Here is a 24,677-nt window from a genome sequence, read left to right as displayed (position 1 = left end):
TAATATATTCCAACTTAGCTGTAATTCATTCCATAATCACCTAAGTCTGTGTTTTCTTGTGAATGTGTCTGAAAAAAAATATTTTGGGGGGGTACCAGGGATGGAACTCATGAGCACTTGACCACTGAGATGCATCTCCAGCACTATTTTGTATTTCATTTAGAGACAAGGTCTCATTGAGTTGCTTTGTGCCTCAATTTGGCTGAGGCTGACTTTGAACTCAAGATCCTCCTGTGTGAGCCTCCTGAGCTGCAGGGATTACAAGCGTGTGCCACTGCGCCTGGCTGTGTCTAAAATTCTTCAAAGTAAAGTTCTTAATATTGTAACTAGCTGCCAGAAATGAACCAATTGTAGCTTTAAGTTTATACTCTTACAATGAGAAATTTAGGTTTCCTTATTAGGAAATAAAAAGGTCTTATTATTCTTAATAGAAAATTAACTGAATTTTTTAGTTACTGTCTCTGAAAAAAAAATGTGGATTTATTTGCCTTTAAATATTGGGAGAGTTTCCTAGAGACCCAGGACAAATGAGGGATTCACATTTTGTAGTAGTGGCCTTTCAAAAAATAAGGATATTAAATTTACTCTATAATTTCATTGGTTATTAAATTAAGTGGAAAACAAAATATAACCTTTGAGTTCAGTACATTCATTCCCCTTTAGTCTTCAATCATCTTAAACAAACAGTGCTTCCCTATAGGACTGTGGCAATCTTTTCTTTCTTTTTTTTAATTGTTTCTTTTTAGTTATACCAGCAGCAGAATTCATTTCGATTCTAGTTAGAATCCCATTGTTATGGAGGTGGGATTCACTGTGCTGCCTTTATATTTGTACATGGGAAATTATGTCAGATTCATTCCACTGTCTTTCCTTTTCCTGTCCTCCCTTCTTTTCCCTCCATTCCACATTGCCTAATCCACTGAACTTCTATTCTTCCCCTAAACACCCCCCCTCTTATTGTGGATTTAGTTCCCACATACCAGAGAACACATTCAACCTTTGGTTAGAGACTGGGTTATTTCGCTTAGCACGAGAGTCTCCAGATCCATCCATTTGCTGGCAAATGTCATAAAGTCATTCTTTTTTATAGCTGAGTAACACCCCATTGTGTATATATACCACGTTTTCTTTAACCACTCATCTATTGAAGGGTACCTAGGTTAATTTCATAGCTTAGCTACTGTGAATTGAGCTGCTGTAAACAGTGATGTGACAATCTTACCTTACGTAGCAACAGAAGATTCACCACAGGGATAATATTAAAGCAGATCTAAAAAGCAGAGATTTCAAATAACCAAAAGGCATAAAAAAATTAAGATATTTTAAAAGACCGAGATCACAAACACTAAAACCATTAAAAGACAAAGGGGAAAATAATAAAGTAATATAACGCAGTCAAAACTTATAATTTGTAGCTTGTGGTCTTACATGTGGAAACACCCTGCCGGTTCCCAGCCTCCACAATGCCAGACACATTACCCCTCTCCACCTTTCACTTTCCCTGCACACCGTACTCAAGCATTTCTGCACATGACTGGGCTAAAAATAATGAAAATATCTGAATCTGCCTGGCACATGTGGCTTCGAGATCTTCCCATGATTACTTTTTCTCTCACTGAGAACTTCCCTAACATGAATATCCAACCCCTCCCTACACACACACACACACACACAGACACACACAATCTCTGAGTCTCAGGGTGCTCTCTCTGATATCCCCTATTAATATCTAAAATGCCTGGTACCTGCATTTATTTAGTGTCTGCCCCCAGGAAGAATCTTAGGGGTCTTATTTGCCACATTATCCCCAGCCCCCAATGCTGACAAGAACACAAGACTTAATGAATGAGTGCTTACTAAAGGTCTGATGCTTACACATTTAGATCAAGTAATTTCATAGTTAACTAGAGTTGAGGTCTATCTTAACTTATGACCGGCATGCTCCCATCAGTTAAAAACTCTCAAAATATACAAATGCTTCCTTGCCCTGGAAGCCAGACAGAATAGAAGACTGTATAAAATGGCTGGCTCATTCTCTGGGAAATGATCCCAAACAGGATGTTTCTTACCAGGCCTGAAAATTGACGGACACCGTTGAACACAATGTTACCAGTCAGAATATCCATTGCATCACTGATCTGCACGAATGGATCCAATTCCTCATTGAGCTGAGATATTGTTGTCCTCATTGCCTTTAGAAATTTATCTTTATTATTATTATTATTATTATTATTATTATTATTATTATTATTTTTTTGCTTCAGTTGTTTTGGTGAAAAGCACAGCAATGTCCCTGGGGACACTTCTCTGACACTTCTCTGCTAGGTAGATCACTGTCTCCTTCAAGCCCAAGAACTCAACAGTTTCTACACTACCTGGAACACCCCAAGTCCAGTTAGGTTCATGGAGCATCACCAGGGATCCAAGGGGGACATTAGGAGGAGGATTTTCTCTGACTGTCTGCATCACTTCTTGTAGCTATTGAGCTATTTCATCTTCATGGAGGACTGTTCCTGTGAGCTCTTCTCTTGGAAACTGGTCTGAGAGAGCAGGGAGGCCACTGCAGCTCAATTGGTTGGTCTGAGAGTAGTCTAGAAAAATCCAGAGAATTCCTGGACAATCCTTTCTTCTCTGAGTGATGGTTTTGGCCTTCTTATACCAATCCCCATCTTTGGTGCAGAAATTCTGAGCTTCATCCGCGACAATGTGTTGAATCTCTGCAAAGTCATGTTTCATGAAGTATTTCCGGGTTACTGCCTTGCATATTTTTTTATTGCTGGAAGTGTAAAAAACAAAACAAAACAACAACAACAACAACAAAAAAACACAGTCATATTTCTTCAATCAAACACAAAGGAAGCCTACTCTATTCTTAAACTCTCCTGGACCTGGTAAATGCAATAGAAATCTTATCACATAAACTTAAAGCCACACCAAAGTTACTCAAGAAAAGAAAGTGAACATAGTCAGACTGAGTACCTCACAAACTTCTTCAGGGGCTGGTTCTCACAGACGTAGAGGATTTCATGTGGTTCACAATGGAACACATTCCTGATCTTCTGCATGACCTTCAGGGCCACGGTGGTCTTCCCTGACCCAGGTAAGCCATGAACAAACAGCTGTCTTGTCTTGTGAAGGTTCTTTGAAAGCAACTCATACTGTTGATCTGTGAGCAGGTTCCAAGTCTCAGAGCCCAGCTCTTCACTTACAAAGGATTTGAAGCCAAACAAGACTCTCACAAGGGACCGTAACAGAGTTTCCATGTGCTGGATGGTGGTAAGATTATAGGACTCTGGGTAAATTTGTGCTACTGAACTATGTGGTGTCACTGGTGTTCCGACCGGATTCAGCTGGAAGAACAAGGGAACAATGCACACTCTCCCAGTGTAGCCTCCTGTGTCCACCAGCCTCTGCTTCAAAGAAGAGGCAACCTTCATAGAATCATCCTTGAACCTCTCATCCCACTTCCTGAAAACAGTGTAGAGGATTGGGGTGTTGTTCTGGGAAATCAGAAGGGCATCACAGATAACACCCTGATTCTCTTTCAGACCCAAGTCCACAGCCCAGCTTCGAGAAAAAATCAGTATTCTCGGGAGACAGGGCGCATTTCTCTATCTATTAAGTCTCTAAGGCCTTTATGTTCTGAGCAGAGTTCCTGGTAGAGGCTTTCTGGAGTATACGCAACTCTGTGTGATGATACTAGACAAGGAAAGAACTAGAATAAGTTAGAGAATCCCAGACAAGGAATAATCACCAGCATATGTACCAGATCCAGCCATCACTTGGGCTCCATCATGTGGCAGTACTAGGTTCTACACTGGGAAGAAAAAGATGAACAGGGCTTAGGAGCTGATAAGTGGCTCTCCTAAATAGAGACAGCAATATTTATGACACAAAGTCATAAAGGCTACTGGAAAAGAGTCCACCAAATATTATGTGAGCATCAAGGACAGGGACACTTTCATATGAAAGTCTTCATGAAGAGGAAGACAGTTAAACTGATTCTCAAAGGGTGACTTCAGGTAAGCCATTTGAAAGGTGGAGAGCAGTGAGATAGTCAAAATGAGGTTCATGAACAAAACACGGGTCCAAGAAAGGAGTGCTTGTTTCAGGTACCCCTGAGGTACCTCCAAGCAGTCTCCATGTCAAAGAGGAGCAGGCAAGGACGGGGAGAGAGAGGGGGAGGCAAAGGTGGGAAGGAAGTCCTTCATGTGCCATCTTAATACCTGGCAAGCGTTGTACACTCTATGGCTTCATTTAAGGACCTTCCATAAAGCAAAACTAGGTATGGAGAACAGATCCATGGCTGCGTTGGGTTAGGGTTGGGAGACTGTGACCACAAGGGGGCAGTATGAGGGAGCTTTATTTGCAGGGGGGGGGGGATGGAGATTTTTGTATATTAACTGTGCCGATGGTTACGAAAACCTATACATATGTTAAAACTTTTAGAACTTAGTAACAAAAAATCTACTTTGTGTACATACATTTTTAAAATATCTTTTGAAAGTGGTATTTAAAAACACTTTTCCATAGGGCTGGGTTGTAGCTCAGTGGCAGAGCATTTGCCTCGCCCATGTGAGGCACTGGGTTGGATCCTCAGCACCACATAAAAATAAAATAAAGGTATTGTGACCACCTACAACTAAAAAACAAATGTTTAAAAAAGACTTGGATATATATGTATATATGTATGTGTTTAAGATAATATATTATTAAATACATAATTAATTTCAGGGGGAGGGTCACGTGCCCTAATTTGGAATCTAATCAAAATTATGAACTCTTTTTTTTTCCTCTTCCAAAAAAAAGAAATCAATACACTCAAAATTTGAAGTTCAAATTTAAGATAGAAGGAAGAGTCAAGGGTGAGTTCAGATTTCTGTGCTTGGCTAGAAGAGGACTTTCCAACAGATCATTTGGAACAAATAATATAAAAATGATATGTAATAATATGGAGACTGTACAGGAGAAATAGAAATAGAGGATTGTCAGAATGAGAGATAAATTTTGGAACTGCTTAGTTGGAGATATCTATGAAGCTGTCCAGAAAGCAATTGGACACACCAATAAAGTGTGTCTGGGTTCAGAGAAGGGCTGTAGATATTTTCTATAAACGTGGACTAGCAGGGTACTGGGGGCACATGCCTGTAGCCTCAGCTACTCTGGAAGCTGAGGCAGGAAGATTGCTTGAGCCCAGTAGTTCAAGGCCAGCCTTGGTAACATAATGAGACCTCATCTCAATAAACCAAAAACAACAACAACTCAAAAAAACAATTTGACTAAACTAAGGGTATTGCCTACTACTAATGTGATTTAACATTGTTCTAGAACAATTAATCAATGAACTCCAACAAGGACAAAAATGCATAAATATAGGAAGGTTAAATTCAAAATTATCTTTGCTTTCTGCCTTTATAAGACCATTAAGTAAAATGTTTAGGAAGTGGCATAATGCATACCTTACTTTTATCACACAGTAACAGGCAGGAGCTGATCAGAGAAAATGAGATAAGTAAGTTAAATGCACACTACACGGTCCCTCTCTGGAGAGAATGGCATAGCTGCTACAGAGTCTGGGGTTTTTAAGGGCTTTGAGCCCCCTTTTTCTAGTCTTGGTTTCATAATGTATACTTTAATACTCAGAATGTATCCTACACATCAATAATTAACAATCAGAAATTACTATAAAAAATTTCTAGTCTAAGCTGAGCACAGTGGTGCAGGCCTGTAATCCCAATAGCTTGAGAGGCGGAGGCAGAAGGATCATGAGTTCAAAGCCAGCCTCAGCAACTTAGCGAGGGCCTGACTGTAAATAAAATATAAAAAGGGCTGGGAATGTGGATCAGTGGTTAAGTGCCCCTGGGTTCAAACACTGGTACAAAAAAAAGAAAAAGAAAACCTAGTCTAAGAATATGATTTAATAAGTAACAAAATGATTCTAATCTTCTTCTAAAAGAGAAAAACTCTGATGTGATTCTGTGTTGCTGAAAGCATAGCTGGAGGTATGTTTTGGGTTACAATACGGCAATGGAAGTCTACATTTATAAGCAATCATTACTACTTGGAATCTATCCTGAAAGAACATTTGAATTATTTGTAGAAAAATATATATCGGAGAGAATGTTTTTTAAAACAGAAAAAAAGGCCAGGTGTGCTTGCTCAGCAACTCAGAGGCTGAGGCAGGAGGATCACAAGTTCAAGGCCAGAATTGTCAATTTAGCAAGACCCTCAGCAACTTGCTGAGACCCTAATTCAAAATGGAAAATAAAAGGGGTTGGGGATATAGCTCAGTGCTAAAGCACTCCTGGGTTAGATTCCTCAGAACCAAAACAAAACAACAAGGAAAAAGTTAGATATCATCCTTTAGACACCATTTGAAAATCCATCGAAAAAGGGACTGTGGGGCTGGGGTTGTGGCTCATTGGAAGAGCTCTTGCCTACCACATGTGAGACACAGGTTTGATCCTCTGTACTGCAAAAAATAAATAAAATAAATGTATTGTGTCCATATACACCTAAAAATATTTTTTTAATAAAAAGGGACTGTTAAAATAGAACTTACTACATTTTATCTTTTAATTTCAGCTGGGCGTATTTAGATAGGTTTCCCTATATGCTTATTAATTAAATTATATCTCTGTTGCTTCTGTGTGCATAATATACTCATAATTAAAACTACTAAAATTAAGAAATTTGGTGGTGGGGGGGTGCAGATACTGGGAATTGAACCCAGGGATGATTTGCTGCTGAGCTACATCTGCAGCTCTTTTGATTTTTTTTATTTTGAGACAGGGTCTCACTAAGTTGCTAAGGCTGGCCTCCAACCTGTGATCCTCTGCCTCAGCCTCCTGAGTTGCTGTGTTCAAATGAAGAAAATCTATGTTTGGGAATACTATTAAATACTTTATACTTAATAAAAGAATCAAGGAAATCTGTGATTAAGTTCATGAGGAGATGAAGACACACACTACTTGGACTCAGCCTGGGCTTACATGTACTGGAGTGCACCCATCCTCACTGATGAAAGACACTTCACTATGTGAAGATGCTATAATATATTTGGCCATTGTTGTGATCATAGATGTTGTTTTCTGTTTAAAGTGATACAAATAGTGAATTTATGAGTATTCATGGGCAGATCTACAAGGGTCTACTTCCTCTGATGCACATGTATACATTTTCTCTAGAAACTAGAGAAATTGTTGAAGGGTAGAGTTTTGGAAATAACTGACTACACCAAGCAATGTCCAACCCATTTTTCAAAAAGATTAGACCAACTTAAACTTCTGGCAGTGATGAACAAGATTCTGTTTACTTACAAAAATCTTCAAAACATGATTTTTTTTTCTATTAATGATGTTAAATGCATTTTATTCTTCATTAATGGATTGAGCATCCTTATAAGTTTATTGTACATATGTGTCTCCTTTTCTGAGAAATGAATCTTTATATTTCTCATTTTTCTATTGGGTTGCTTTTACCTTTAAAATTTTGCATAAGTTCTCTATTTATTTCTGAAACTAATCCTTCATCAGTTTATGGGTTGAAAATACCTTCCTTAAGTTTTTAGTAATAGCTTTTCACAATCTCTAAGGTATCTTTTGAGGAACAGATGTTCTTAATTTCATATAATGAAACGTATCAAGCTTTTTGTTTAATATTTTTCGATCTGGTTTAGGAAATCCTTTCCTACCCCAATGACAAAATTATTCACAAACAGTTTCTACTGAAAGTTTTAAAGGTTAGTTAGTAATATTGGAGTCCTTAAACTTCCTGAAATTGACTTTGTATGTTAGTGTAATATAACATTGGAGTAAAAAACTTTTTTTCTTTCTTTCTTTCTTTTTTCGGGGGCGGGGGAAGGTGGGGGTGTAACAAGGATTGAACTCAGGGACATGTGACCACTGAGCCACATCCCCAGCCCTATTTTGTATTTTATTTAGAGACAGGGTCCCTCTGAGTTGCTTAGCACCTCACTTATTGCTGAGGCTGGCTTTGAACTCACGATCCTCCTGCCTCAGCCTCCTGTGCTGCTGGGATTACAGGTGTGCACCACCACAACTGACAAATAATTTTTCTCTATATGAAGAAACAATCAACATGTTCCAAAGAAACCAGAGATGACAAATTACCTGGAAAGTGATGTTTCTGCAGTACTTTCAGCCTTTCCAAATTCTGAGTACACACAGTCCTGCTGGGGGGCATGGAGGGTGACAAACTCAGCTCAAGGAACATCTCAGAAAGTCTGCGACGAACTTAGGAAAAAGAAAAAAACAACATAAGTTTGAAATGCAAAAGGAAGAATTCAACATATAGCCGAGCTGTGACATAACCCAAAGCTATATGACCCACACATATTTGTGACTATATCTCAGGTCAGCCCAGAAAAGCCTTCTGAAATATTGTGGGGAAAATATAGTATGAGGCAATAGTAAGTTTTAATTGTGTTATGTTCAAAGTGTTTGTATATTGTTAGAATGCTATTTTAAAGACATATGATTAGAAGATATGAAGTTCAATGGATACAGACTTTTGAGGAGATTCTGAAAAATTTAGCTCTTCTGAACTTTTGAAGAAGTTGCTACTGATTTTCTTTTGTCTAATTTCATCTCAGCTTTTCTTTCCCAAGGTAGATGCATAGCCACAGCCCTACTCTTTTTTAAAAAAAAATATTTATTTTTTTAGGTGTAGATGGACACAACACAATTCTTTATTTTTATGTGGTGCTGAGGTTTGAACCCAGGTCCGGCGCATGCTAGGTGAGCGCTCTGCTGCTGAGCCACAATCCCAGCCCCACAGCCCTACTCTTAAGCTCAGCAGTTTCAGTTAGTAGCACATGTTGATGCACAAAAGGAAGGAACGAGGATAGCAAGGGAAAGCCCTGGTGGGCTCGGGGTTTTGGTTCAGAAATAGGAGTGGAATATACTGTGTAGTTAAAAAAAAATCTAGAAGAAAAGAGTTTGAAAGTTTTTAATTACAAAGAAATGATACATGCTTGAGGACATAGATGTGCTTACCCTGATTGGAACATTACACCTGTACACATGTATGTAATCATCACCTGGTGCCCCATAAGCTTATGCAAACATTTATCTATGAGTATTTTATCTATGAATAAAAAATAAAATAAAATGTAATTCGGAAGTAAGAGACCCAAACAAGAATAAGAAGTCAGAGGAAAGTGGAAGGACGTTAAAAAGGGAATATCTCTGAAAAAAAGGAATGTCCTGAATAACTAAATGCAAGAAAGGAAAGGAGTAGACTTTAATAAGAATGTAAGAAAGGCTGTGAAAATAGAAATAACTAATTTAAATCAACCCCTTAACCAACCGCTAATGGGGCTCTGACCCTGGGGCATCTGTCAAATGCAGAATGTTCAAGATGGACAGAAGGAGGAAAGGAAAATGACCTACCAACTGCATCCATAGGAATTACTATCAGGCAGCTGCCATTCAGGGGAAAAAAAATCTCTGTTTCCCAAGATTTCAATGAACACCACACTGCCCTTTCCTCTCTGCCCTCCTCCCCTGAAGCAAACATGCGGATCATTTGCAGACTTGCTCCTGACCTGGCTTGGCTTGCATCATCCAATCTACCCACTGCTTTGTGGTCAGTGGCTTCACTTTGTTGGCTTTCAGTTGCCAGGCATTGGGCACTTTGGCAAACACCACGCAGCAGAATCGCTCCACCTTCACCGCACAGACATAACCACGGAGGGCCCCCTTATCATGAACATCAAGGAATCGGATGGAACATTGAGTTGTATGCCTCTGTGTACAGAAATGACGGACAGGTAACTTCTTAATGCAGTGTTCAACAGAATTCTTGAACTTGGAAAGATTTATTTTCTCCTTTTCACATCCAATGACTTGATGGGTCTCATCATGTACACCCAAAAATACATAGCCTCCCTCAGCGCTGGCCAATGCAGAAACACACCTGGCGAGCCTCTCTTTAACACACTGTGACAGAGCTGCTGGGAACATTTGAAATTCAACGTGCAGGGGACTCCATCAAGTTGAGTTTCTCCAGGTACTGCAGCTGTACTCTATCAAATAAAGCAGCAGCCGAGTCCTCTGTGTCGTCTTCACGGTGTGCACCAGCCTGAGCTTCCTGTGGACTCAACAAACTGGAATCAGTTTTCTCTTTCAGGAATACCAGTGCTTTATGAGAATCCATGACATTGTTAGATGATCTATATCTGTGGTACAAATTAGAGCACAAGGTGGCAAGTGGCACACCTGAGACTTTTGTGTTCCATGACGTCACAAATATTAAAAAGAGCTTGCCCTGTTGCATCTCATCTAAATAACCTTCAAAAACTGGAGGTAGATCCAACCCCTCTTCATGAATCTCATGATTGTAGTCTTCATCCTTTATCTTGGCCTTGATCACTCCCTCTCCAGAGTTCAGCAGAGCACATACTGCTTGCAAGATGTTTTCATTCTGTTTCACCCGCAGTAGAGGCTGGTTCATATCCGTTCTTTGCTGAGTCCCTAGGATGACTTCTCCTGCATCTATAACAAACTCAGCAAAGTTCGTTTCCAAATCAATCTTGAGACTCATCTTCTCAGCCCTTGAATGACAACCCTGAAAGGTTCTCCTAAAAGAAAGAACAAACAGATCAGGGCAAAGAAAGAAAAAGCAGGAAAATCAAGGGGTTAAGTCTACCCTTCTGCAGTTGGTCACTTCACTGATTTTCATATAGCATGAGGCCAAATTCACCTATAAATGGAGGGGGCAGGGCAGATGGAGGAGCCAAGTCTACTGGATGCCACTGCCACCACAGGAACGCTGTGATCTGAGTAATGAGTTCTGCCAACTTCTCTGAGTGGCAAGGGCTCTCAGGTCACCTGTGAAAAATAGAAAGGTTTACAACAATGCTCGTGGACTGGAGCTGGAATGCAACTAGGAAGCTCTCCTGGTCAGAAGGATCTCTGGGGCGAGAGCCTACAGAGTGGGAGAAAATCTTGGCCAGTAACTCCTCCAACAGGCGATTAATCTCCAGAATAAATAAAGAAACCAGAAAACTTAACAACCCAATCAATACCTGTGTACTAAACAAACTTCTCAAAAGAAGAAATACAAATGCCCAACAAATATATGAAAAAGTGTTTAACATCTCTAGCATTCAAGGAAATGCAAATCAAAACTACACGAAGGAAAAGGGAAGCGAAGCCGGAGCTGCGGGCGCTTTTTCGGCCCGCGGTGTCTCAGATTCATTCTTAAGGAACTGAGAACTTAATCTTCCAAAATGTCAAAAAGACCATCTTATGCCCCACCTCCCACCCCAGCTCCTGCAACACAAATGCCCAGCACACCAGGGTTTGTGGGATACAATCCATACAGTCATCTCGCCTACAACAACTACAGGCTGGGAGGGAACCCGGGCACCAACAGCCGGGTCACGGCATCCTCTGGTATTACGATTCCAAAACCCCCAAAGCCACCAGATAAGCCGCTGATGCCCTACATGAGGTACAGCAGAAAGGTCTGGGACCAAGTAAAGGCTTCCAACCCTGACCTAAAGTTGTGGGAGATTGGCAAGATTATTGGTGGCATGTGGCGAGATCTCACTGATGAAGAAAAACAAGAATATTTAAACGAATACGAAGCAGAAAAGATAGAATACAATGAATCTATGAAGGCCTATCATAATTCCCCTGCATACCTTGCTTACATCAATGCAAAAAGTCGTGCAGAAGCTGCATTAGAGGAAGAGAGTCGACAGAGACAGTCTCGCATGGAGAAAGGAGAACCTTACGTGAGCATTCAGCCTGCTGAAGATCCTGATGATTATGATGATGGCTTTTCAATGAAGCATACAGCCACTGGCCGTTTCCAGAGAAACCACCGCCTCATCAGTGAAATCCTTAGTGAGAGTGTGGTACCAGACGTCCGGTCAGTTGTCACAACAGCTAGAATGCAGGTCCTCAAGCGACAGGTCCAGTCCTTAATGGTTCATCAGCGAAAACTAGAAGCTGAACTTCTTCAAATAGAGGAATGGCACCAGGAAAAGAAGAGGAAATTCCTGGAAAGTACAGATTCATTTAACAATGAACTTAAAAGGTTGTGCGGTCTGAAGGTTGAAGTGGATATGGAAAAGATTGCAGCTGAAATTGCACAGGCTGAGGAACAGGCCCGAAAAAGGCAGGAGGAAAGGGAGAAGGAGGCAGCAGAGCAAGCCGAGCGCAGTCAGAGCAGCATCACTCCCGAGGAAGAGCAAGCGGCAAACAAAGCCGAGGAGAAGAAGGATGACGAGAGCATTCCAATGGAGACAGAGGAGACACACCTCGAAGAAACAGCGGAGAGCCAACAAAATGGTGAAGAAGGCACGTCCACTCCAGAGGACAAAGAGAGTGGGCAGGATGGGGTGGACAGCATGGCGGAGGAGGGGACCAGTGATAGTAACACTGGCTCAGAGAGCAACAGTGCAACAGTGGAAGAGCCACCAACAGATCCCATGCCGGAAGATGAGAAGAAAGAATAATTGTTGCCTTGTTTTATGTGTCCTAAATACTTTTTTAAATGAAAAAAATGTTTTTTGGTTTTAATGGTGTTATGTGGTCTGTGTATTAATTTTTTTCTTGTCTGTTTCATACCACCAAAGGCTTTTTGGACCATGAGTGTCATGAGCCCAGTGGCACAGTCAGTCACCTTTCTTAACATTGTAAAGATGGCTTTTTTCTTTGGATCTTGTTGCTAGCCCTCATCTGCCGAAAGCCTCAGAATTTAAATTAATTGAGAAAACACCCACCTCTTTTAGAGAGTTATCCTTTGATGCTGCAGAATCTCCTCTTACAAATGCCTTCCTCCAGCTCACTTGGGTGCTTACCAAAGCCATAGCTTTAAACCTTCCCAGTCCCTATCAACAGCTTCCTGAAAGTCCCCTCTCTTGTGTATATGTGCACAGAGTACATTCTTGAGAACACAATCATGAGTGTGTGTATATTTTTTCACTTTTTATTTTAAATCAGTGTCAGATATCAAGAGTTGTGTTAAAGGCTACAGTGTTGCCTACAACCAACTATCCTTGGATCGTACTGATCCAGAGTAGTCTCCACAGTTACAGTAGTTCCTGGCTTATGACGTAGTCATTAAAATGAACATAGCACATTTTTGTTATCTATACTGCTTTTTTGTTCTGGTTAATATTGGGTGCATTCTGGTAAATTCATCCTTTGTACTGGGGGAAAAAACACTTTTTTACCAAGTTTTCCAAAGACAGAATAGATCACAAAGTTAAGGAATGGAATGTTCTTGTAATAGACTAGATAACTTCATAATGATTAGCCCATTCCAGAAGAAAAACAGCTGGGAATTAAGTTCATCCACATGAAATTGTTTTACAATAAACAAAACATTCAAAACCTCAAGGCTCAGGATCCCATAGATCAGAGCCTACCTCCCTTTTTGATAAACTTAGTATAGTAAAGTCTTGGAGACTAGAAGAAAGATAGTTTGTCACACGTATGCTTCCAAAAAACTAGAATAGATTTTTACTGAATAGTGGTATATCTGATGGTATATGTTTCTTAAAGGTCCAAATGTAATAAAAAAATGAAAAAAAAAAAAACTACACGAAGATATCACCTCTGGCAATTACTAGTCTGAATGGCAATTATCAAAATACCAACAATAATAAACGCTGACAAAAATGTACAAGGGTATACTTGTACATTGTTAGTGGGACTGCAAACTAGTACAACCACTCTGGAAAGAAGTATGGAGATTCCTCAAAAAACTAGGAGTTTGGGCTGGAGAGTGGTAGAGAGCTTGCTTAGCAAGTTTGATGCACTGGGTTTGATTGTCAGCACTACGTATAAATAAATAAAATAAAGGTCTGTTGACAACTAAAAAAATATGACATAAAAATAAAATTATTCAAAAATATAAACCTAGGAATGGAACCACCATATGACCCAGCCACCCCACTCCTTGATATTTTTCCAAAACTAAAATCAGCATACTCTTGCAATACAGCCACCTCAATGTTTACAGCCACACCATTCACGATAGCTAAACTATGGAATCGACTCAGATGCACATCAGTAAATGAATGGATTAAGAGACTGTGGTTGATAGACACAGTGGAGTTCTAAGCCATGAAGTTACCAGGCACTTTCTGGTAAATGGATGGAAATGGACAACATCAGGCTAAGCAAAATAAACTAGACCCAGAAAGTCAAAGATCAAATGTTTTCTCCCCTAGGTGGAAGCTAGAATAAAATAAAGGAAAGAAGGAGGGAAGGATAGGATAACCTAAAGACACATGGTTGAGGAGAAGAAGAAATCAAGATGCAGAGTGGAGGGTCAGAAAAAGGGGAGGAAATGCAGAATGAATACTTTGAAAGTCATCTTATGTGCATATATGAATATAAAAATAAAATAAAACAATAAAAATTTTTAAAAAGGTCAAAGAGAGCTCGTTCACAAGCAACCATACATGGGGTATATCCATAACTACAAGATACCATACATGGGGTATATAAATACCAGAAGCTTATTTCTCACAATTCTGGAGTCTGGGAAGTCTAAGATGAAGGAATCTGTTAAGGACCTGCTTTGGTTAAAGATGGCACATTTTCACCGTGTCCTCATATGGTAGAAGCTATTGGTATAAAAACAATCAAGACATGAGCTATTGTTATACAAACAGATAAGATAGATTTATGGAACAGAATAGAGTCCAGAAATAGACCCACACACATCTAGACAACTAACTTTCAACACAGATACAAAGTAGAGTAACTGTAATCTTTTCAATAAATTGGATTTAAGAAATAGATAAACATGTGCAAAGAAAATAAACTTAAGTTTCACGTTGTTTACAAAAACTTGCTCGAAAATGCCATAGACCTAAGTATAAAACTAGCAACTAGGGCCGGGGTGCTGGCTCAGTGGTAGAGCGCTTGCCTAAACATGAGAGGCACTGGGATAGATCCTCAGCACCACATAAAAAAAAGAAATTCATTAAATAAAATTATAAAATACAAACAAACAAATAAAACAGTGTGGAAATCAATGAAGATTGCCCCAGTGAGAATTGTAAGTAATTTTCAGAGCTCAACTGAAACAAGTTATACTGCTTGCATTTGGCAGAGACTCAAAGGCAGGCAGGGGCATGAGTTTGCCCTAATCTGAGGTTGTGGGTGTGGGTAAGCTGGGAGTGGGCTTACTAGAAGCAGGACATCCTCTGTGACTGGTCTGGAGATCATTTTGACTTTCTCTGGTTGGTCCTGAGTTGGAAGTGGGGGCAGGGACTAGGGAAGCCATTAGTTATTGCCCAAGTCCTGACCATTTGGGGCCAGTCATTGCAGAGGTTATAGGTCACAGTTCTATTTTTATCCATGGTCTGGCCATTGTCCATAGGAATATTCAAGCTCTCAGTCTCTCTCCACTTGGTCATTTTCTTGCTTTCAAGATGAGAACCAACTCATGAACACATGGAAATCCAATATTCACTGCTTGAGGTCATATCCACAGCAAACTATGGCAAGATCTTGACCTTTAGAGCACAATCATCTGATGAGAGTAGCTGTGCAGAAAAATGTAAAACTCTGGAAAGAATCCAGTTGACTAGTCTCATGACCATTATGATAAATAAAAAAGTACTTTAATAGTGCCTGTAGGAACTTGGAATCCCTAGAGCCCAACCCAGACCAAAAGAACAAATCCCATAAGCCATGAGGATCAATCTCATACAACCAAGACTCCTTTTCTGTAAAGTGACTACATATCCTTGTTGGCTTCATTGATTCAAGCACATCAGGAAGTACAGGTAATGGCACAGATGCCACCATGGCTAACCAAGAAGAAATCTAGACCAAGGCCGTGTCCATCACTACTTGTGTTAATGACGGCTCCTCACTACTTGTGCTAATTTCTATATAGGGAAGAGATAGAGATAGTATCCTTTTTTTTTTTTTTTTTTTTTTTTTGAGAGAGAGAGAGAGAGAATTTTAATATTTATTTTTTTAATTTTCGGCAGACACAACATCTTTGTTTGTATGTGGTGCTGAGGATCGAACTCAGGCCGCACGCGTGCCAGGTGAGCGCGCTACCCCTTGAGCCACATCCCCAGCCCGAGATAGTATCCTTAATAACATCTGTCAGAGCTAATGGTAAGTTTCTTATATATATTCTATGTGTAAGACTCTCACTGATGAGAATCCTCTTCTGATTATGCATATAAACAAGGAGTTGATAATTCCTCCTAGGCAGTGTCCCCAGATAATCATGGATGGTTTTCTTTTAGGTCTCATGCTAGAGGTGAAATATCCAACCTTGTGTGATTTTTTAGAATTAGGGTTTCTTTGTGTAAATATGAACAGCTCTCATGGTATTTTTCCTGAAGTACAGGGAATGTTAGTCTAGGTTTAAATTTTGCAGTTGATTCCATTCCTGGCTGAAGAGAAGGACAGATCTTAGAAAGAACTGATATTTTGAAGTTTCAGGAGAGTTGTAGGTTAAAGATAAGGGGTCTAGACAAGTGAAAGAGAAGGAAGGCACCAACTGAGGAGAGATCAGAAGAATAAGATGGAGGCAGAGAGGCAACTGGAGAGCAAGGAGGGGAAGGCTTTTCTAGAGAAATGAGCCTTATATGTTACAGCTTAAGTATGTCCAGTTGCTCACTGTCATTAGGAAAAGAATGTTTTTTTTGTTTTGTTTTGTTTTGTTTTTGCAGGAGGGGAGATGATAGGGATTGAACTCAGGGGCACTAAGCCACATCCTCAGCCCTATTTTGTATTTTATTTAGAGACAGGATCTCACTGAGTTGCTTAGCACCTCACTTTTGCTGTGGCTGACCTTGAACTCTTGATCCTCCTGCCTCAGCCTCCTGAGCTGCTGGGATTACAGGTATGCACCACTGTGCCCAATTTAGGAAAAGAATCTTGGAGTGAAGCAATTTTTGATTCAGAGTTTCATTTGAGAGCCTCCATATCAGCCCCAAACTGCTGCCCAATTGGTCTTATAAAACTGACTTATCCCATTACTTTTCTAAGGTGCTTCTCAAATGAGCAATTTTGTTCACATGCTCCCCCACGTGGTCATTAAAGAGCCAAACCATCCTTGAAGTTATGCTACTTCAAAGGGCCATGAATTAGTAGTATACATATAAGAGCAGTTTTTCCAACGTAAGCAGAGGATGTAGACTTAGAACACCTTAAAAGAGATGACAGCCATCAGTGGGAATGTAATGTTTATGAACTTTGTGTCTCATGTTACCAGCCTCATGTTTGGCCATCTCTGATCCCAGATCTGACAATCTGTGTCCTCCTGCTGGCTGGATCAAAGCCAAGACCCCAGGACAAAAATCTTAAGTCAGGAGAAGAACTCTATTCTGGTTTCATTGATGACCCACAGCCTAATTTGTCCAAATGTCCAGTCCAGGGAGAATTGCAAACTCACTGGTCTGCAACGCCATCTTGAACAGAGCCTTCTAGGATCTATGCCTGTGTTGTGTCTTGTGATTCTTCTTACAACAAACACTTTACTTTTATTTTGCAGGGCTGGGGATGAAACCCAGGGCCTTGTGCACGCTGGGTAAGTGATCTATCATTGACCTCTATTTCCATTCCCTGAAAAACAATTTCAAACGGAGCAACACAAAAGGCCTAAAAGGGAATAGCCTGATTGTCACATGGATACCAGGCAAATGGTAATCAAATAGCCTGATTGTCCCATGGATACCAGGCAAATGGGAATCAATATCAAAATCCAGGTGCCAAACTGAGGATAAACAGCCACATCAACACAATGAAAGAAAAGTTCAGAACTAGTGCTGACTTACCACAACAGTGCAGGCTCAACAAGCCACTTGTAGCAAGGTGCAAGGGGTCTCTGTAGGCACCAGACCTGGGCGTAGCCTGGGACCCACAACAACAAGGAGTGTAGATGGTGTCTTGTAGGAAACTCCAGAAGAACTGTGGACATTAATGAAAACCACTCAACTGAAAAAAGGTACAGGGTATTTATGGAGAGCTTGCTATAACAAGGGAAATAGTCACCATTGCTTGCAGTTGGCAGAGGTCTGATGACAGGGGAGGGAGTGGGAAATCTTCCTAGGGACAAAAAGACAAGCTTGGGTAAGGTCTGATTTGTGGTCATTAGTGAGGAAGATGAGGCAAGCAAAGTCGAAACGGAGCATCCTCTGTGATTAGACTGGGAAACCTATTTGGCTTCCTTGGTTGGCCCTGAGTTAGAAGTGAGGGCAGAAATTAGGGAAGCTGTCAGTTACTGGACAAGTCCTGACACTTTTGGCCAATGGCTCTGGGGGCTGTGGGTTACCCTCCTGGGCTGGTTGCTGCAGAGGTTGTCAGTCAGAGTTCTGTATTTATTTATATTTGGCCATCGTCTCTGTGTATATTCAGTCCCTCAACTATGAAACTTCTAGAGAAAGTAAAGGAGAAAATATTTTTTCCTTGGGTGAAGCAAACATTTCATAGAGATGCCACTAAATGCAAAATACATAAAAGAAAAAAAGAAATGTTGGACTTTAAGAACTTTTCTTTGACCTTTGCCTCCTTGCACCCTTGAAAGCAATATGGATCAGCAACAGCTCTATTGGAGCCATGCACAAAAATTTGGCCTGGGTTCTTGATCTTTCCGCTGGAACTGTAGCTCAGTGGTAGAGTGCATCACCACATTTGTGAAGCCTGAGTTTAATACTCAGAACAAGAAAAATGTCAAGAGCTTCGTAATGTTTTGAACAACCAATAAAAAAAAAATAAAATAAGAAAAAGAATGAAAACAAGCCCCTGATTGGAAAAAAAGAACTTGTAATCTAAGTTATATAAAGAACACTCACAAAGTAAAATAAGAAAACAGGCTGTGTCTCCCTCTTGAGCTTGCCCCCATTCTCCTTTGAATATCTTTCTACTTTCCTAAATAAATCTGCCTATGCCTTTAACTGAGGCGTGCTGTAATTCTGTAATTCTCTTCCCTGCTAGTCCTGAATCAAGTTCCCACTTCTCTCTGGGGAACTACTTGGATCCTTCTTGAGAGACATCTCTTGTCTTGTGAGAGAAAAATTCAGGACCACTCAGATCAAGATACATGTCAGAGCTCCTGTAGCATGGGACAAGCATGCTTGGCAAATAATCAGCAAAGTTTTCAGAGGACATCATTCAAAGATGGAGGATGGGAAATTCACAGGCAGTCACTTGTCAAACTCCACCAACAATAAACACCAGGGGGTAGGGGGGCTACTGAACGAGTGTTCTTACAGGAACTAATATGAAAACCCTTCATCTAGGTGGAGCTATTAAATATTCCTCCTTCAGGAATAAGCATCTGACTCCTTATGTTCAAGTTCCTTGAAGAGTTTTACACACACATTGAACAATGGGTGGCCAGTCACATGCCATGGAGCCAGGGTTCCCTAAAGATTGTGAGATGAACGAAACAGGGGGGATTTGAGACAGACTCCCTCCAAAACTAAGAACAACTTCTTGATAACTAGTTTCTCTGCAGGATTGCAAACAGCCCCTTTTGAAATTAATGCTTCAAATTGTTTTAACTTCTGAACTTCCTCTCACTGAGAATAAAATCTTCCTCCTGCTGAGGACAGATGCCAAGGAAGTTGAGACTGACCAGTTCTCTGGCTGACTGAATCCCAACATGTACATTTCCTGCCTTTTGTTTCATTTTTGCCCTCTCATTTAAAAAAAAAAAAAAAACTTTCCTCACCTTGAGTTCTCTGAGGGTAATGATTAGAGACAAAAGTCTATATCTTACTTCAAAGCTGGCTTTGAATAAACCTATTTTCCTGCCCCCCCAAAAGTTATAATAAAACAAACAACCCAATGTAAAAATGAATAATAAGAGATTGAACATATACTTCACCAAGAACGATACATAAATAGCGAATACCATGGGCTCTCCATTTCTGGTTTCTGCACCTGTGGATTCCACCAACCTCAAACGGAAAATACCTGAGGAAAAGTTTCATCTGTACTGACTATGTTCAGACTTTTTCCTTGACATTATTTCCAAAACAATAAAGAGCAACAACTATTTACCTGATATTTGCATCTTAATTGGTATTGTAGGTACCCTCCAGATGATTTAGAGTACTTGGGAGTATTATGTAGGTTAGATGCAAGTACTACGCCATTTTGTATGAGGTGCTTGAGCATCCTTCGATTTTAGTATTCACAGGGGGATCTTAGAATCAATCCCCTGAGGGAGGGCTATCAGCCCAGGAGAGAATGTTCAGCATCATTATTTGCTAGAGAAATGCCATTAAAACTACAGTGAGGGCTGGGAATGTAGCTCAGTGGTACAGTGCATGCCGTGCATGCTTAGCAAGCACAAACCCTGGGGTTGAATCCCCAGCACGGCCAAGAAACCAAAGATAAAACACAACAGAAACTACAGTGAGGTACCACTACCTACCTATGAGAACATGTAGTAGAATGGCTCAAATAGCTAATGATACCAGGTGCTGGCGAGGCTGTGACAGAATGCAAACTCTCCTGCTAGGAACATGAAGTGGTACAGGCATTTTGGAAAAGAGCTTGGCAGTTTCTTGAAAATAAACTTACCATCTAACCCAGCCATTCCACTCTAGGGTATTTTCCCAAGAGAAATGAAAGCATGTGTTTATTCCAGGACCTGTACATGAATGTTCACAACACTTTTATTTGTATAAAACCATAAACTGCAAACAAAACAAAAGCCTATCAACAGGTAAATGGAGAAGCCAATTTCGGTTACCCAGACAATGGGACTTTGACTCAGCAATAAAAAGGAAATGACAAGGATGAATTACAAAAATAATTATGCTCATTAGAAGAAGCCAGACAAAATAGGACATGGTTCCATTTGTATATAATTTTAAAAATGCCAAATAATGTATAGTGTCAGAAAGCCATTGGATTTCACTTGGAGAGGTGGGTAGGAGTACAAGGGAGAAATTAGAAAAGAGTACAAGGAAACTTTTAGACGTACCATCTTGATGGCAGTGAGGATTCCACCTATGTCGCAATTTATCAAATTGTGTGTTTTTATTTTCAGTGCCGGGGATCGAACCCAGGGCCTGACAAAAATTGTAGACTTTATGTACAGTTTCTTGTCTCTCAATAATACATCCATAAATCGATTAAAACCTTATTTATTGAAAAATAATTTTAAAGTATTTATTGTAATATCATTAGCTCAAAACCCAGCAGGAGATTTATGTGCCTGCTAGCTGAGTTGTTTTTTTTTTCATAGAATCTAAGTCTATGATGGGATTAGTGTCCCAGATTCTGCATACTCCTGATGGAGACTTTTCTATATCTTGTATATTCATTTGATTATGATCCTCCTGCTCTTTCCCTAGCACATTTTTTTAAAAAAATATTTTTATTAGTTGTGGATGGACCTTTAATTTTATTATTTATTTATTTACATGTGGTGCTGAGGTCAAACCCAGTGCTTCACACATGCTAGGCAAGGGCTCTATCACTGAGCCACACACAACCCAGCGCTCCCTGGAACATTTGAATTTTTACTTCTCAGACATGCCAAGTCCCCTCTCAGTGGAAATCCTGTGTGTGGCCTGGAACACAACAGGCTGTCCTGACTTCCAGAGAAAATGACCCCAACACGAGGTGTTCTCTTTTCCCTTGCCATGCGTAAAGCAGGAACTGTTGTGCTTCAAGGAATTGCCCATGTAGGTTCTCCGGCCCCCAGCAGTCTAGAACACCTCTAAGACACCGGGTCACAAGGATCTATCCTTCTGGTCTGTGAATCTGTCCATTAGTGTCAAGAAATACTAATCATGAATGGTTGCTTACTTAATGTCCTGTTACCATGGCAATAACACTGAAATCAATTTCTATTTTTCTGATAAGTAGAAACACCTGTAAATTTTCATAATCAGATGAGGAACTAATCACATTTCCTTCTTCTTTGACTCATGGAATTAGTAAAACTCAGGATGAATCACTTTATTTAAAGAGAAGAATCCCACTTACATAAATCATCTGACCCAGGATGCTTCATACTTAGTTGTTCACCTGAAATCCGGGGCAGAAATCCTCACCGCTACCCCGACAAAGGCATGAGAGATCATTTTTTTTCCCCACCTACACATCCCCACATCCCGGCTTCCCCACCTCCTGGTAGGGCAAAGCCAGGAGAACTTTGGCCACGCCCCATCTCCTCCTAGGGGCGTGGCTCTGGACCTCCACCTACTGGGGCCTTCTCCACCCCACCTCAACCCCATCCACCTGAAAACACCCAGCAACTACTGCCAAAGCCCTGAGGTCAAGCCTGCCCCAACTCCCTCCTGTACTGGTCCGGAAGGATTCTCTTCTGGCTCTTAAGACAGTCGTGTGCAAAAGGGAAACAAATTGACTCGCTGCAGCCAGCCTCTGCGGACAGAAGCCTCTGCGGACAGAACCCGCCCAGCTCTACTAGCCACTTTATGCAGCATACAGGGATTCATGCATGGGCTATGCTGGGACCTGCCCATCCCTTCTGATGCTGTTACTATGTTCCAAGCCAGGGGCTTATGGGAAAGGCTGGGGAACAGAGCCTCTTGTCATAGAGGGGACACTAATTTATTTGTCCCCCAGACCACAACCTCACTTGGCTTCATCCGCAGGATCCTGGGTACCCGATTTAGTTGTTCCTCTCAAGTCCTTACTACTCCTGAACTGTGGGAAAATTCACCAGGTTTGGTTTAGGAAATCTTAGGCTGTGCTGCTTGAGGTTTCTCCTGCATTTTCAGCCTCCCAGTCTGGCGCGCTCCACAGCCCTCTGTCCTTGGAAGTTGCTACTAAGTTGCTAACAAAGCAAATCCCTCAAGCAAGAAAGGAGTTCTCAGGGCAGTGCCCAGATCTGGGGAGTAGGCTGCCTTTGCCAAAGCCCTGGTGGGTGCAGACCTAGCGCCTTTAAAGGACCCGTGCAGGGGATCCAGGAGGATTCAGTACCCGTCAGTGTTTCTCCTCTGCAGTGTGTCTCTCTCCTGGAGTTAGCCACAGAGCCTCCCAAGTCCAGAGCAGAGACCTGACCCTGCAGACTCAAATGCTTATATCTGCTGAGGTTGGTGATGTTTGGGGGCGGGGCATTGTGTAAGAGGCAGAGGGAAACCCCACGATTGCATTTACGTGGACTAGGAAACCCATCTCTGCATAGGGAATCCTGGATGACTATGAGTGAGTGGGGTGGATTGAGGGGAGGGAGAAGGTGAGTTGCTTTTTCTTCCTTTTTATTTAGATTTGCAGGTCTTATCCCCACACTGGGAAGGAAACCTAGGTGTAACCCCCACGTCCTCCAGGCCTCCCTGGACCAGCTCTGGCCCTCCGTGAGATGCCCCGGGCTCGGGCGTGCTCTGCAGGTCTTTCCCCTTACCACCTCAAAGTCCCCCTAATTTCTGCTTAAATTGCTGCTCCAAAGGCTTCAGCTCCCAGCCAAATGAGCCAACAAGGGAGTGAGGGAGCCAGTAGCTGGAGGCACTGGGCAGCCCTGAAAGCAGAAAAATAAAGCCTTTCTTTTGCACCCACTTTCCCAATAATTAAAGAATATTGATCCACCTCCTTTCTTTTGCAGGTTCTTCAGTTTGTTAAAGGGTGATGCCTGCTACTAAGGACTCCAACTGAGGCCTGCCTGGGCATAAGTGGGGCCACTTGGGCCCACAACAGCATGCTCTGTCAGGGGCATTTGGTGACCAGAAAGAGAAGCTGTTCTTTGAATGGGTCGCCCACTGCAGACTTGACAACACAGCCTTGTGCTGAACTCAGTTCAATTTGTTCCTCTTTTTTCTATTATCAATGTGGGTTAGAGTCTGTAAACAAGTCAAAATAACACCTGGCACTTTGCCAGGGGAATGTTAGAGTTCGTAAACAAGTCTGGATGGTGCCTGGCAAAATGCCAGAGGGAGTAGTTTGAGAAGTAACAAAAGGGAGCCATTAAGTGTGGAGATTCCTTATTGGTTGACTGATGTATCTAGTTTATGTTAATTAGATAAGCTGTGTGGAATGTGCTTTGGTGAAATGTGCTTTGGTGAAGCAGTCCAGAGACCCCCACCCAGAAGACTCTTACCATAATTAAGCAGAAACCCACATCATATTTGTCACATGTAAGTCTCTCTTCTTATCAGAGAGCTTTTTGCATAGCACATTAGCTATCTGCAAAAATCTGCAGAAGGCTTGTCATTTCCTCTTTTTGTTAATTGCCAGTTTTGCAGGAAAACAAACACACTTGTGAAACATCTATTTAGAGGATGGAAAGAAAAGCACTTGCTATTGTAAAGGTTAAATTTAAGTTTTGCTTTTCTGTAAGTTTAAGTTCTGTTTTCCTGGAACCCGAAACTTATGTCAAAAACAGTTACTTATGTCAAAATGTACCCTGACCCAACACCCCCTGACAAAACGCATGATTATTCTATAATGGTTATTTTGTAACAATCCCACCCTCGCACCCTAACTGCCATATGAACTTCCCTGTTTAAACACTGCATTAAAACTCTGCTTAAGCTGTGCTCAGGGCTCCAGCTTCTCTCAGGAGAGCTCTGAGCCCCAGCATGCTGGTCCAATAAACCCCTTTGCTTTTGCATGAGATAGTCTCTTGGTGGTCCTTTCCTCCGACGTTTGCCCAACCCTAACACTATGTGAACCTCCTAGCTCCCCCACTCACCCCCCACACTGGATATAAAATTCAAAGAATTTCTCTACTCATGGTCC

At 41.1% G+C, this 24,677-nt stretch overlaps 2 long non-coding RNA genes and 2 pseudogenes across 2 annotated transcripts; 3 read left to right on the top strand and 1 right to left on the bottom strand.

Annotated features, from left to right (window-relative positions):
* Positions 1–1,659: 1,659 nt before the first annotated feature.
* On the bottom strand, positions 1,660–18,159 carry LOC114082193 (schlafen family member 5-like; annotated as a pseudogene).
* LOC139702352 (uncharacterized) lies at positions 3,015–7,462 on the top strand. The gene is made up of 3 exons (XR_011704984.1): positions 3,015–3,100; positions 3,177–3,276; positions 6,793–7,462. It is a non-coding gene; the product is annotated as an uncharacterized lncRNA (long non-coding RNA).
* Positions 11,146–12,554, top strand: LOC114084650 (SWI/SNF-related matrix-associated actin-dependent regulator of chromatin subfamily E member 1 pseudogene; annotated as a pseudogene).
* On the top strand, positions 16,038–24,105 carry LOC139702351 (uncharacterized). The gene is made up of 4 exons (XR_011704983.1): positions 16,038–16,124; positions 16,760–16,860; positions 17,512–17,547; positions 23,545–24,105. It is a non-coding gene; the product is annotated as an uncharacterized lncRNA (long non-coding RNA).
* Positions 24,106–24,677: the final 572 nt, after the last annotated feature.

Source organism: Marmota flaviventris, chromosome 17 (assembly GCF_047511675.1).
Source record: "Marmota flaviventris isolate mMarFla1 chromosome 17, mMarFla1.hap1, whole genome shotgun sequence".
Classification (NCBI taxonomy): Eukaryota; Metazoa; Chordata; class Mammalia; order Rodentia; family Sciuridae; genus Marmota; species Marmota flaviventris.
The sequence above is the reverse complement of the archived record's forward strand: the minus strand, read 5'-3'. Positions and strand labels throughout refer to the sequence as shown.